At 43.8% G+C, this 13,104-nt stretch overlaps 1 pseudogene; it reads right to left on the bottom strand.

The window, feature by feature from the left end:
* Positions 1 to 10,722: 10,722 nt before the first annotated feature.
* Positions 10,723 to 10,840, bottom strand: LOC126254118 (5S ribosomal RNA; annotated as a pseudogene).
* Positions 10,841 to 13,104: the final 2,264 nt, after the last annotated feature.

Consider the following 13,104-nt stretch of genomic DNA (forward strand, 5'->3'; position numbering starts at 1 on the left):
GATCTCCTCCCAATTAAGAACTTTTGGAGGACTGCAGTCAGGGCACTCCAACCAGCTCGAGATTTTGATGTTCTAATGGGCAATTGGACGGAATTTGGCACGATGTGCCTGAGGAGGTCATCCAACAACTTCCTCAAACCATACCAAGGTAAATAACTTCTTGTCTACGGGCCAGAGGTGGACCAAGGCGTTATTGACTTGTTGAATATATGAAGCTCTTTCTCTTGCATAAATCATCCATTTTTTTCTGAAACTGTCAGCATTTGTTTGTCTATACGTGTACATCACAGCTATTGATTTCACCCCCATTCTGATAATTCCTTCGTGATACGTATTTTTTTTTCCTAGAGTGTACTTACAAGATGGGGAGCACCAAGCATAGAAGCTTTTTGACGTTGGAGAAGTGAGAAGTTAAAACCTGTCTCGCGAAACAGAGCGAGGCTGGCGGTCCTTAATGGGACTAATTTTACGCGTGCACAACTTCAGAGAATAAAGCCAGGTCCGCCAACAAATCCTCGGAGCAGTACGCTGTGTGGCTCATGCCGCACGGCGCACACCGCCAGTAAACGCTGACGCTTTCTCGCTGCCGCCGCGGGTGGACCTCAAGGTAGTTCCGACGCTCGGACGAAAGTAGCTTTCCAATTGGCGCTCCTAGTTTCGATTTCTCCCACAGTAACTCTTCGGGCTGTCGTCGCAGATGACGACAGAGCAGTCTCGATCAGAATTGTTAAGGTTTTTGACAAATTGGCTGTTGCCTTCTTCCTCGGGTTCTTCGGTCGACGTTTGTCTGATGGTTTTTTTGACATTTCGCCACCATCCATTGGTGGCAGTGGACTGCAGATTATACACTGAAAAGCCAAAGCAACTGATACATCTGCCTAATACCGTGTAGTGCCGCAACACGACGTGGCGTGGACTCGACCAACGTCTGGAGTGGCGCTGGAGGGAACTGACACCATTAATCCTGACGGACTGCCCATAAATCCGTAAGAGTACGAGGGGGTGGAGATCTTTTCTGAACAGCACTCTGCAAGGCATCCCAGATATGCTCAATAATGTTCATGTCTGGGGGAGGGGGGGGGGGTGTTTGGTGGCCAGCGGAAGTGCTTAAACTTAGAAGAGTGTTCCTGGAGCCACTGTACAGTAGTTCTGGACATGTGGGGTGTCGCCTTGTCCTGCTGGAATTGTCCACGTCCGTCGGAATGCACAATTGACACGAATGGATGCAGGTGATCAGACAGGATGCTTACGCACGTGTCACCTGTCAGATTAATATCTAGACGTATCAGAGGTACGATATCACTCCAACTGCACACGTCCCACACAATTACTGAGCCTCCACCAGCTTGAACTGTCCCCTACTGGCATGCAGGGTCCATTGATTCATGGTCTCCATACTCATGCACGTCGATCCGCTCGATACAATTTGAAACGAGACTCGTCCGACCACCGACAGTCCAATGTCGGTATTGACGGGCGCAGGTGAGGCGCAAGGCTTTGTATCGTGCAGTCACCAAGGGTACACAAGTGTGCCTTTGGCTGCGAAAGCCCCTAACCATGATGTTTCGTTGAATAGTTCGCACACTGACACTTGTTATGGCCCAGCACTGAAATCTGCAACAATTTGCGGAAGGATTGCACTTCTGTCACGTTGAACGATTCTCTTTAGTCGTCGTTGGTCCCGTTCTTGCAGCATCTTTTTCCGGCCGCAGCGATGTCTGAGATTTGATATTTTTCTGGGTTCCTGATATTCACGATACACTCGTGAAATGGTCGTTCGGGAAAATCCCTACTTCATTGTTATCTTGGAGATGCTGTGTCCCGTCGCTCGTGCGCCTACTATAACAGCACGTTCAAACTTACTTAAAAATCTTGATAACCTGCCATTGTACCAGCTGTAACCGATCTAACAACTGCGCCAGACATTTGTAGTCTTGTACTGGCGTTGCCGACCGCAGCGCCGTCCTCTGCCCGTTTACATATCTCTGTATTTGAATATGCATGCCTGTACCAGTTTCTTTGGCGATTTAGTGTATGTACGTTAAGAGGCAACGTCCGAGGGCTTTACCGTAGTCCACGGTTCTCCCCTTGCTACCTGCAACAGTTCTTCTCTGCATCGTGGTAATCCAGAGTCCGTTCACCTTGAGGCTCTCCTTGTTCTCACTGAAGCTATTCTCATGTTTGTGTACTTCTATAGCTTCCCTGAAGAAGCGGGTGTAATAGCTCTAGAACTTCTGTGTCGGCCAATTTCAATATGTGGTCGCCTAACAGAGCGCATGATCCACCATTGCCATTCTCCCTACCTGCCCCAGCCTGCAATGTCGCTTATGTTCGGTGATCCTGGCGTTGATTGATCTTCCAGTCATTCCAACGTAATTTTCCACATACAAATGGCATGCGATACATTCCTGAGGAAATGGACCTACCTGTAATGTCGAATACACACCATACCATGCACATGTGGAAAAGCCTATGTTCCAATGACTGGACGATCAATCAACACCAGGATCACCGAAGATAAGTGGCACTGCAGGTTGGGGCAGGTAGAGAAATCTGTCGTGGCAGAGCACGCACTGTGTGAGGTCGACCACATAGTGCAATCGGCTGACGCGGAAGTTCTGGAGCTATCACACCTTCTTGTTCAGAGAAGCTACAGAAAGGCACAAACATGGCAAGAACTTCAAAAGAAAGAAATGGGTCAATGGCTCTGAGCACTATGCGACTTAACTTCTGAGGTCATCAGTCGCCTAGAACTTAGAACTAATTAAACCTAACTAACCTAAGGACATCACACACATCCATGCCCGAGGCAGGATTCGAACCTGCGACCGTAGCGGTCGCTCGGTTCCAGACTGTAGCGCCTAGAACCGCACGGCCACTCCGGCCGGCTCAAAAGAAAGAGAAAAGCCTCAAGGTGAACGGGTTCTGCATTCCCGTGCTGCGGAGAACGACCGCTGCAGGTGGTAAGGGGAGAACCATAGAGGAAATGCCCGTCCACAGCTCGTGGTCGTGCGGTAGCGCTCTCGCTTCCCGGGTTCGATTCCCGGCGGGGCCAGGGATTTTCTCTGCTTCGTGATGACTGGGTGCTGTGTGATGTCCTTAGGTTAGTTAGGTTTAAGTAGTTCTAAGTTCTAGGGGACTGATGACCATAGACGTTAAGTCCCATAGTGCTCAGAGCCACAGTTTTTTTACAGGAAATGCCCGCGGAAAAGCCTTCGCACGTTGGGTAGGTAGATATAATCTGCGACCGCGAGCTGGAGTTCAGCCCACTACCGGCACTGGAGAGTAAAGCTTGGAAGGTGCCTCTCACGTGAGGAAGACATTTTTACCAGTTTTAATATTGTCTCTCATTGATGTATTCACGATAGTTAGGAAGAGCTGTAGTCCGTAGCCGGCCATGAATTGGAGAGCATTTCCCACGCTGGCTGGCTAGGTGACTAAGCGACCATATGTCGTGCGTAGTGGGGTGGGGCTCGGCGCTGGACCATAGCAACAAGCGTCAGCCTGGGAAATATACATGACGGGAAGTACCGCCATCTTGGCGCCAAAGTCACCGATTTTGTTTATTTATATTTAATAATTAAAGTCATTTATGACTCTCTGGATGTTTAAAACTATTTATCATAATTTTGCCTCGTTAAAATTCACACCCGTTCATTAACAAATGCATATCTTAGTAAGTACGAACTTGATCGGAAATCCACGAACTGTGACGAAACTAGTAAGAGATACGGACAGCGCGTCAAAGTCGGCAGTCGGCGTTAAGAGCTCTTCCAGTCATGTTCGATGGTAGCCATGCTCTCGGTTACGAGTAGTTTGTGACATGAGTGTTTCATTATTGATCTAATAGGAATAAAAGTGATATTACGGCATTCTGAATGTTAATTTCGAGTAAATATATACCCCAAAGTTGACCGATAGCAATTTCAGATAATTAGCTTCCACCGACAGAGACATCCAATGCGGCAATGAAGAATCTGCACGGGACGACATTTACGAGAGCTGCACCGCGCACAGGTAGGAGGAAATCCGACGACACGACCCACCAAGGCGGATCAAGGAAGGTCCGACTTACACTCGCAAATTCCGGGTGGAAATGTTGACCAGTTATACTGTACGTCACATATACCACCCTCTACGGACTCGCGGCTAAGCTGAGAAATAACAGTATCAGTTTAGAAGCGAGGGGATCTTGCAAGCTACGAAAATGCCAGACACTCGTGCTGGCGAAACGCCAGAAAAATTATCAAACAAACGTCAGCTGAAGAGCCCAAGGCCGAAGCCAACAGGCAATGTGTCAGTTTCGAGCAAGTTGCGGAATTCTGATGCTGAGTGCAAAAAGAGAGAAGAGTTAATTCTGACAATTCTAACAGGTGTGCCATCTGAAAATTGTAACTGAAGATGACAATAAGTGGGAAAGTCTCCAGGAAGCGTTTCACCAGCAGTGGTTGTGGATGACGAGTGGGAGCTGGGGTTGCATGCATAATGGGACTATCGGGTTGCGTGTTTGGGAGGTGCGGGCCTCGCGCTAAACGCCTCCCTGTGTAGCCGCCCAGTGGGCGCGGAGCTGTGTAGCGAGCGGTGTGGTTCAGACACCAGACACTGGACGTTAGACGGCGCCGGCCTGTATTCCGGCAAGCGCGCCGCTTTGTGCGGGGTACGCCTTTGTGGCGAACAATGCGCCTGGCGCGCCTGCCCGGCCGGGGCTCGATTGTCCTCCAGGAGGGAGGGAGAGAGGGAGGAAGGAAGGAAGAAAGGAGCCGCCTTGGCTGCCTGCTTCCCATCCTCTGCTGGTCGATCCCGCGCCTACACAACGGGTCAGCGTTGGCCAATATTACAGACACCAAACTGCACGTCAGCCTGTTTGTCTGCTTCCCGCAACACTGGTGGCTTTCGTGGGTGACGTATTTGCTAGAGGCCAAGCATTTGTATTTGTATTTCTTTATTGGTCCTGTAAATCGTGTTTAGGTACATATTTTGCACAAACGATGTAGGACATGTCAGGTTGGTACAGTATATTCATCATACACATTGTTATTTTGAAAAGATAAAGAATTAAAAATTATTCAATACATGCTGAATATTGATGACAAAATTAATATAATGAAATAAAATGATAGATAGGTTAAGAATATTTGAGCAGTTACACTATACTTTTCTGGTACTCTAAAAGCTCAGAAACAGAATAGAAGCAGTGGTCAAGCAAGTACTCTTTCAGTTTCACTGTAAACTTTCGTAAATTTTGCATCTGCTTCGAATAGGATGGCATGTGATTGTACAGCATTATGCCAGTACGATACACTCATCTCTTACAAATGTTTGTACTTAATGTATTGACATGCAAATAATGCTTCTGCGCCGGCCGGTGTGGCCGTGCGGTTCTAGGCGCTTCAGTCTGGAACCGCGTGACCGCTACGGTCGCAGGTTCGAATGCTGCCTCGGGCATGGATGTGTGTGATGTCCTTAGGTTAGTCAGGTTTAAGTAGTTCTAAGTTCTAGGGGACTGATTACCTCAGATGTTAAGTCCCATAGTGCTCAGAGCCATTTGAACTATTTGAACCAATGCTTCTGCCTAGTATCATGAGGATGGTAATCAGTTATACTTGAAGATATTCCATCTTTTAAAATACTTCCTTATGTGAAATTTAGTATTTTATACATATATAAGCAAGGAAGAGGCAGTATATTGGGATTTTTAAATATTGGTCTACAGGAGTCTCTGTACTTAGCAATGTTTATTATTCTAACAATCTTTTTCTGTAGCCTAAATGTTTTGTTTGTACCTACGGAGTTCCCCCAAAAGATAATGCCGTACATCAGCAGTGACTGAATACTGCCATACTGCCATGATACATTGTGATCACTGACACACGGCTTGTATTTTTTGCGAGGATTCTTACTGCATACGTAAGTGTGTTTAATTTTTTATTTTCATGATTAAGATTTGTCTCCTATTTTAGGTTTTGCTGAATATGTATACCTAAAAATTTTGTGTCGCTCACAGATGGGACAGTTTTTCCATCAATTTTAAAAATCAGTCTTGCAGGATGTAGTTTCTGTGAATTGTGGAAATTGACTGTCACTGTTTTTTCATCATTTATTATTAGCTTGTTTGTTCTGAACCATTGTGTTAAATTTTGTATTATACCTGTAGCTGTTTTTTGTAGGCTTTCCTCATCACATGATTTGATTAGGATATTTGTGTCATCTGCAAAAAGTACTGTTGTTCCTTTAGTTATTTTTTCTGACAAATCATTAACATAAAGCACCAAACGTAGTGATGCACAGTGCAGCCAAAAGACTAACGGAACGACAAAATCTACACGACATATACAATGTCCGACAAAAGAAGTTAAACAGCCGGAAGAGATGGTCGGATGTTAGCGCAACTTTGAACATGTACACACCACTGGCGGGTATATAAATGAATGGAGTTGCGGTTTTCTGTGACATGTGGAATGGTCACACAGTGCATTGGTGTAGTTCGAGCTTAGTTTTATTACCATGCCTTGTAGGGTATATGGAGAGTGTGAACAGAGTCAGATGTTGAGTCACCACTGTTAAGCACACAGAGGTGCCACATACTCACGTGAGACAGCATTCTAAACACCTCATAAAGAGGTGTTGTTCTATCAAGAAATGTTCAGCTAACGTCAGTGATATGTGATATTTACTGGCATTAAGGAAAACGTGGAAGGGAGGACCCACCAATGTAACTTTCTTTTCACACAACCTGTTTATTTAACAATATATAATCACAGATTTGTTTTCTTTACCAATTAACAAATTTATGAAATGATTAAGCTTTTACAAGAGAAATCAAAACAAGAACAACATGACAATAATTACAAGGGCCCAGACCTGCAGCCCGCCCGTTATCGGGTGAAACAACGGTGTTTACTACGGCACTGGACACAGTCTATCGTATTAAATGCCCTTCATGAAAACATATAAGTAATATTGATGAGAAGAGTGTTTCAATTACTCAAACAAATGACGTAATTTTTTTATTTGGAAACTGTATGTTGAAAGGTTTCTGGGTTAAGATGTACCCTATGCTTAAAGGTTAGACAAATCAGAAAACAATTATGACGATGATAAGGCTTGCTTCAATGCGGGCAACCATTTCATTTCAATCAGCAGCCAAGGTGTGACTGGATCCAAACCTGACTCTTTTGACAATCTTGTTCTGACTAAAGCCCTGGTGACAGTTGCCTGTTAATATCTCAAAAATTAAATTGCTTCTCAGTTATGAAGACCGCTCTGAAGGAACGTTTTAAAATATTACGTATGAGCACTTACTACAAGAGAACTCACTCGGCAGAACCACAAGATCCAGTTAAAAAATACACCAGTAATGACCAAGTCATCCAAAGACAGGTTCAGATTATCTCAAATACAATTACAATCAAGAAATTGAACCAGTTAACATCTAAATGTAAGCACAAGACTCCTGTTGTTTAACGGCAACCTGTGCCTTGGTACGATTTTCCCGACTGTATTTCCGACCAGGAGCTGATTCATTAAAACGTTAATGATCGGGTATGAACTAGAGAGGAAGGGCAATCAGAACAAATTCTCAAACGACAACTAGTGTCTAGTACAATACTACGGTCTGTATTTACACCCAAAGAGCCGACCGAGTAAAACTCTGAGGGTCGGATACAAACCAGAAAATAATTAGGAGGTCGGGTAGACAATGACATCAATCATAACGAGGATTACAGAATCCCAGAAACCATCATCACCATCATCCTCACCGCTCTGTGGAACAGGGGTCACGATAAGAGGATGTATGTCTCAACTTATCCATAGACAATCTTGATTCTTAGTGAACTAGAAGCACCAGTTTCCGGAAAAGTGATCCGTTACGCATGTTTTGTCGTGAAATTATTCCAACGCGCGAAATCTTCAGCAACGTTAACGATGCTTCTGTCCTGAGTGAGATTCATACGAAGAAATGCCACTGTGACAAACCCGCCTTCGCGCCATGATCGTGGTGTTCGGAATACTGTGTTTCGAAAGTTGCTATGATCGGTATCATCGAAAGGACTGCACCAAATCTTCCTGAAGAATAAACATATGAATAAAATATAAGAATTAATATAAGAATTGATATGATGATGAAATATCAGAATATGAGAGTTTAAATAGGTTATAACCCGACAACATACCATGCACACATATATTAATAATACATGTGTGCTACTTATTTGTGAAATCTAGTCATAATTTTACAATTAATATAACGCCCCTGTAGCCCCTAATTTTATAAGAAATGTTCGTGTAGTACCCTTCTACAATATGGGTAGATAAATTGAAAGGTCTCTGTTGGATTCCTTTCATGTTTGATTTCTTAAATCTGTTGTCATTTATGGAATAAATTCCTCTTCTAAATTTACTGTGGCGTTTCTGACTATCTGGGAGGAGACTGAGTAGTGGAACGTGTTACTTTTACACGTAAACAAGAACGATCTGTCACACTACTACACTTTAAAACACAGTTTATATGTAATTCATGTCACACAGTCTCATACGGAACCTACATCCGCTTTCTGTTATATACTGTATATGATAAGATACTGTCATCCCCCTTCCCTTCTGTGTGAGAGGATGAATGATCAAATGTGTTTGTAGTTGCATGCTTGAGGGTAGCAGACAAGGCTGTCTGCTAGAGAACAGCAGGACCAACGTCGGAACAGGTCGCTACGCTTTCTTAAAGCAGAGAGGTTTCTATCCTTAGTATGGTCCTGTCCGTCCGTTGTCATGTTGGTATAGGAAGCTGCCCCTCTGGCCCTTCCGTTTGTCTTTGTGAGCCACCCTCGGGAAGCACGCTCGGTAGTAGGCAGTTGCAGTCGGGCGGTAGGCAGTTGCAGTCTGGCGGTGGCGAGCGTCTGAAATGGTAAGATCTCCGGCTAAGCGCGTGTCTGCTAAGTCTGTAGGACAATGGATTTGTTAAGTTCAGCCTAACTGAGAATTTAATCACCTTTATTTCGGGTTAGCTCTAAGATATCTAAGGTTATCTTAAATTGCAGCGTAGTGTAATTCTCGTGTGAAGTTCATATTATTTTCCGGGAGTTGCTTTGTTACTACTTTGTGAGTAAAGTGGAACCACGTGTTGATCAGTAACTCCAACTAAGATCAATCTTAAATGCAAATGCTTGTGTGATTATAACGTCTCGTCTTGACAATATTTTGCAATATAGCAACTTTTTTTTATGTTCAACACATGGGGTGTACTTTGCGAGACCAGTACCACGTGCTTATATAACTGTTTGACCCGTCAGGTTAACAGTAAGACGTTAACAACCAGTTCGAGGTTTTCCTTTTGTAAATTGCTTTTTGATCTAATTTATTTTAATTATCGAAATTATTGTGGAGTTATACTCTTTGTGTAAACCAAGTTGACCACGTGAAGCATGTGGTGTAATCATCAAAGTAGCCCTCAGCTATTCTTTTCGTTAAGATTTCACAAAGAGTTAATATGAATTTAGTATACCAGTGTGTGGTAATTACATGACGGACAGGATTGTGCTACGAACGTAATTTCTTTGGGTAAAAAATTTGAATCTGTTTGTAGTGGTTAACTTTCTCTTGCATGCGTTTCAACGTTCTTTGTGTGTTGTTTTATGAATGCAGTGTTGTATGCAGACTCCCAATCTTGACTCCATATTTGATGTGTTCCGTAAGATTTTGACCATCCTAAATAAGGCACCAGCTTGTTACGAATAGAATTTAATACGCTGAAATTTCAATGACCAATCTTAAAAATAAATTTCCAAATATAAACTGATTTCTTTCTTTTTATTTAATTTCTCCTTTTTATATATCTATTACCGGTTGTTGTATGACTATTAAAAGATTATCATTAATGTTAGTCTGGTTGGGAACTTGGGAAACCTGGACTAGATACCTAATGTTAATGTTGCCCAGTAATCCACGGTTAACTTCCCCAGACAGATCACAGCTTTCAACCCGCTTTCATTGGCTATTAGCAACGATCATCATAGCAAAATTAAAGCTACAATATTACAAAATAAAAACAATAAAAATAAAATAAATAAAAGCAGCAATCGGGTTTAAAACACGGGGAGCAAAATTAAGAAGCCGCGGCATTAACCACTCTGCCACCACTTCTCCTCCGAATGTGGCATGATAAAAGGCACATATATTATCTCGAAAATACCTCGAAAACTTTGACCGTCGTTTCCTCAGAAACGATCGAGTATCTACGGGTAAGCTGAGACGTTCGGTTAATTCGACTCATCTTCCACTCAGCGGAAGTCCTGGGAAATGGGGTGATGGGACTTGCCGTGTTCTCCTCGTCAGTATGGAACTGGACGGCTGCTGGTACAAGGACCATATTGCACAGCTGTCGGTAGAAGGACCACATTGCGCTTGTACGCAGAGGTGAGCCGACAACATCCGCGGCTGCCGTGATTAACTGTCAACGAGTTTGTTTTTCTGATCCCGGTGCAGTCGACTGAGAAAAGAAAGGCTATCGTGTAGAAACTCTCCTCCCGAACAGGCCATGAAGGCCCAAAGGTACCGACCGGCCGCCGTGCCATCCTCAGCCTACAGGCTTCACTGGATGCGGATGTGGAGGGGCATGTGGTCAGTACACCGCTCTCCCGGCCGTATGTCAGTTTCCGAGACCGGAGCCGCTACTTTTCAATCAAGTAGCTCATCAGTTTGCCTCACACGGGCTGAGTGCAACCCGCTTGCCAACAGCGCTCGACAGACCGGATGGTCACCCATCCAAGTGCTAGCCCAGCCCGACAGCAATTAACTTCGGTGATCTGACGGGAACCGGTGTTACCACTGCGGCAAGGCCGTTGGCATCTTTTAGAAGGGGCTAAAGCAAATTTAGAGAAACGCGGAGAAGGCTGGACTTGTACAAGTAAGATTACAGTGGAGACTTGTAAGAAGTCAGTCTTGACACGGAAAACCAGATCACGAACAGCGTTCAGGGTTGAAAGTGAGTCGGGCGCTGTGTCTGGACAGATAGTTCCTTCAGCTGTCGGCACATGGACCGTGCTCTCGAACGTCAACGTTGAGCATGCCGAGTTCAACGTGCTGGTGAACGCTCACAAGGGGGACTCCCCATCACACGCCCCTCGAATTTAGTGCAAAGAGGGCCCAGCGGACAGCCCATCAAAAAATGAACACAGATCAAGCATGGAAACAGGTGTACTGGACTGTGAAAAAAAAAAGCAAAGTAGAAAGAGTGAACGGTCCAAGAACAAGAAGTGCAATAAAGAGCAGCCGGGAAGAGAAATGGTCTACTCCACACCTCTACACATGCAAGTTGACATACTGCTTGAGACGATAAATAACGGCGTCGGTCAAGCAATATTTTAACTGGCATTGGGATCTGAGAGCAATACGGAATCACTTGCGTGCATTTCTGCATGTCAACTAGTAAGCCATTGCGTATGTGACTCCCAGCCAGTGTTACAGCTCTCAGATCCTCTCCTGCTGGATGGCACATATCGATATGACCACGCCGTCTCCAATGGGATCCTCTAGCGTCGCGTAACCGCCGTCTCTGCTGCCATACGGTTACGAGTTCACGATAAATGCCCACAAATGGCTATCTATGTTCTCACAGCAGATTATGATTGGATATCTCTTTTATACATATACGGTACTTTATTACTGTGGTTTCAGTTCTCTGAGACTGCAGGCGTTTGTGCAAGTTGTGTTTACGTGTGTGTTGGTGTATGTGTGTGTGTCTACTGCTGACATAGGCCTTAATGGCCGAAAGCTATAATTGTGTGAATCTTTTTTCTGTGCCATCGCGACTCAGCATCTCCGCTATACGGTGAGTAGTAACTTTCCTTCTCTGGTTCAAATGGCTCTGAGCACTATGGGACTTAACATCTGAGGTCATCAGTCCCCTAGAACATAAATCTACTTAAACCTAACTAACCTAAGGACATCACACACATCCATGCCTGAGGCAGAATTGGAACCTGCTACCGTAGCGGTCAAGCGGTTCAAGACTGAAGCGCCTAGAACCTCTCGGCCACAACGGCCGGCCCTTCTCTGGTATTGCATACTTTATCACAGATTCACGTAATGCTGTGTACAGCAGTTACTTTACATAATGTAAGACACCTATTTCTTCACCTGTTGTGAGCTTTCGTGTGATCATTTTATATATACTTCAGTCTAAAGACCCTTTGACGTGCTGTATGCCTGATTGGCTTTCACTGATGTAATCGGTGTACAGTGGGTGGAGCTTCGCGTATTTAAGCAACAGCTGCATCACTCTCCTTAGCAGTTAGCGTTCGTGGAGGTATAGCACCAGCTCCGTTCACAAGCCACCATCTACCATCATGGGTATAATTTCTTCTTTTGCTAATTGTTATGTAAGATGTATTTTGTATATTACTACATCCCTCGAATTCTATCGTATGTACATATTTCAGTGTGGGTCTGAAGATGGTCTAAACAGATAAAAACAACCTTATATTAAAAAAAACTTTATTACAATAGAAAACATAGTAATTTGTCTCGTAAGCTGAAACAAATGGACGCAACAGTTTCACATTCACGCATTACACAGTTTCTCTGCGCTCTGTCAAAACATATGCTTTTAACATTTTTGAAGTTGCGTTTATATCACTAAACTCGTTTGCTATGACACAAACTATTGTTACCCTCTGGAAGGATTTTAAGTTTTGACCGTGCGTGTGTCTAACGGTTAAAGTGTCGGACAGTAATTTGGAATATTAATAGAAAACTAAACAGGCTTTACTGTGGGGCAATGAAAGTAGAAAAGTTCACACGAATGAAACAATAAATGTTCGCGAGCCTAATTAGGCATATTAATTTGAAACATTATGTTCAAGGAAATTGAATATTAATAGTTGTAGTGACTTTCTTTAAGATTTCCTTTGAATAGTACACTGTATACACTTGACTACAGGGCGATCTAAGTTGTGGGCAGCAGTAGTTACCATTAATGCACAAGCCAATAATCATAGAAAATAAGATAGTGTCCCCACTCATAGTAATATCAGTTACAATCACTATCATTACGTGATTCAGTATTGAGATGTTACTACAGGAAACACTGTACTAAAGTTGGGCATGAAA

Source organism: Schistocerca nitens, chromosome 4 (assembly GCF_023898315.1).
Source record: "Schistocerca nitens isolate TAMUIC-IGC-003100 chromosome 4, iqSchNite1.1, whole genome shotgun sequence".
NCBI classification, from domain to species: Eukaryota; Metazoa; Arthropoda; class Insecta; order Orthoptera; family Acrididae; genus Schistocerca; species Schistocerca nitens.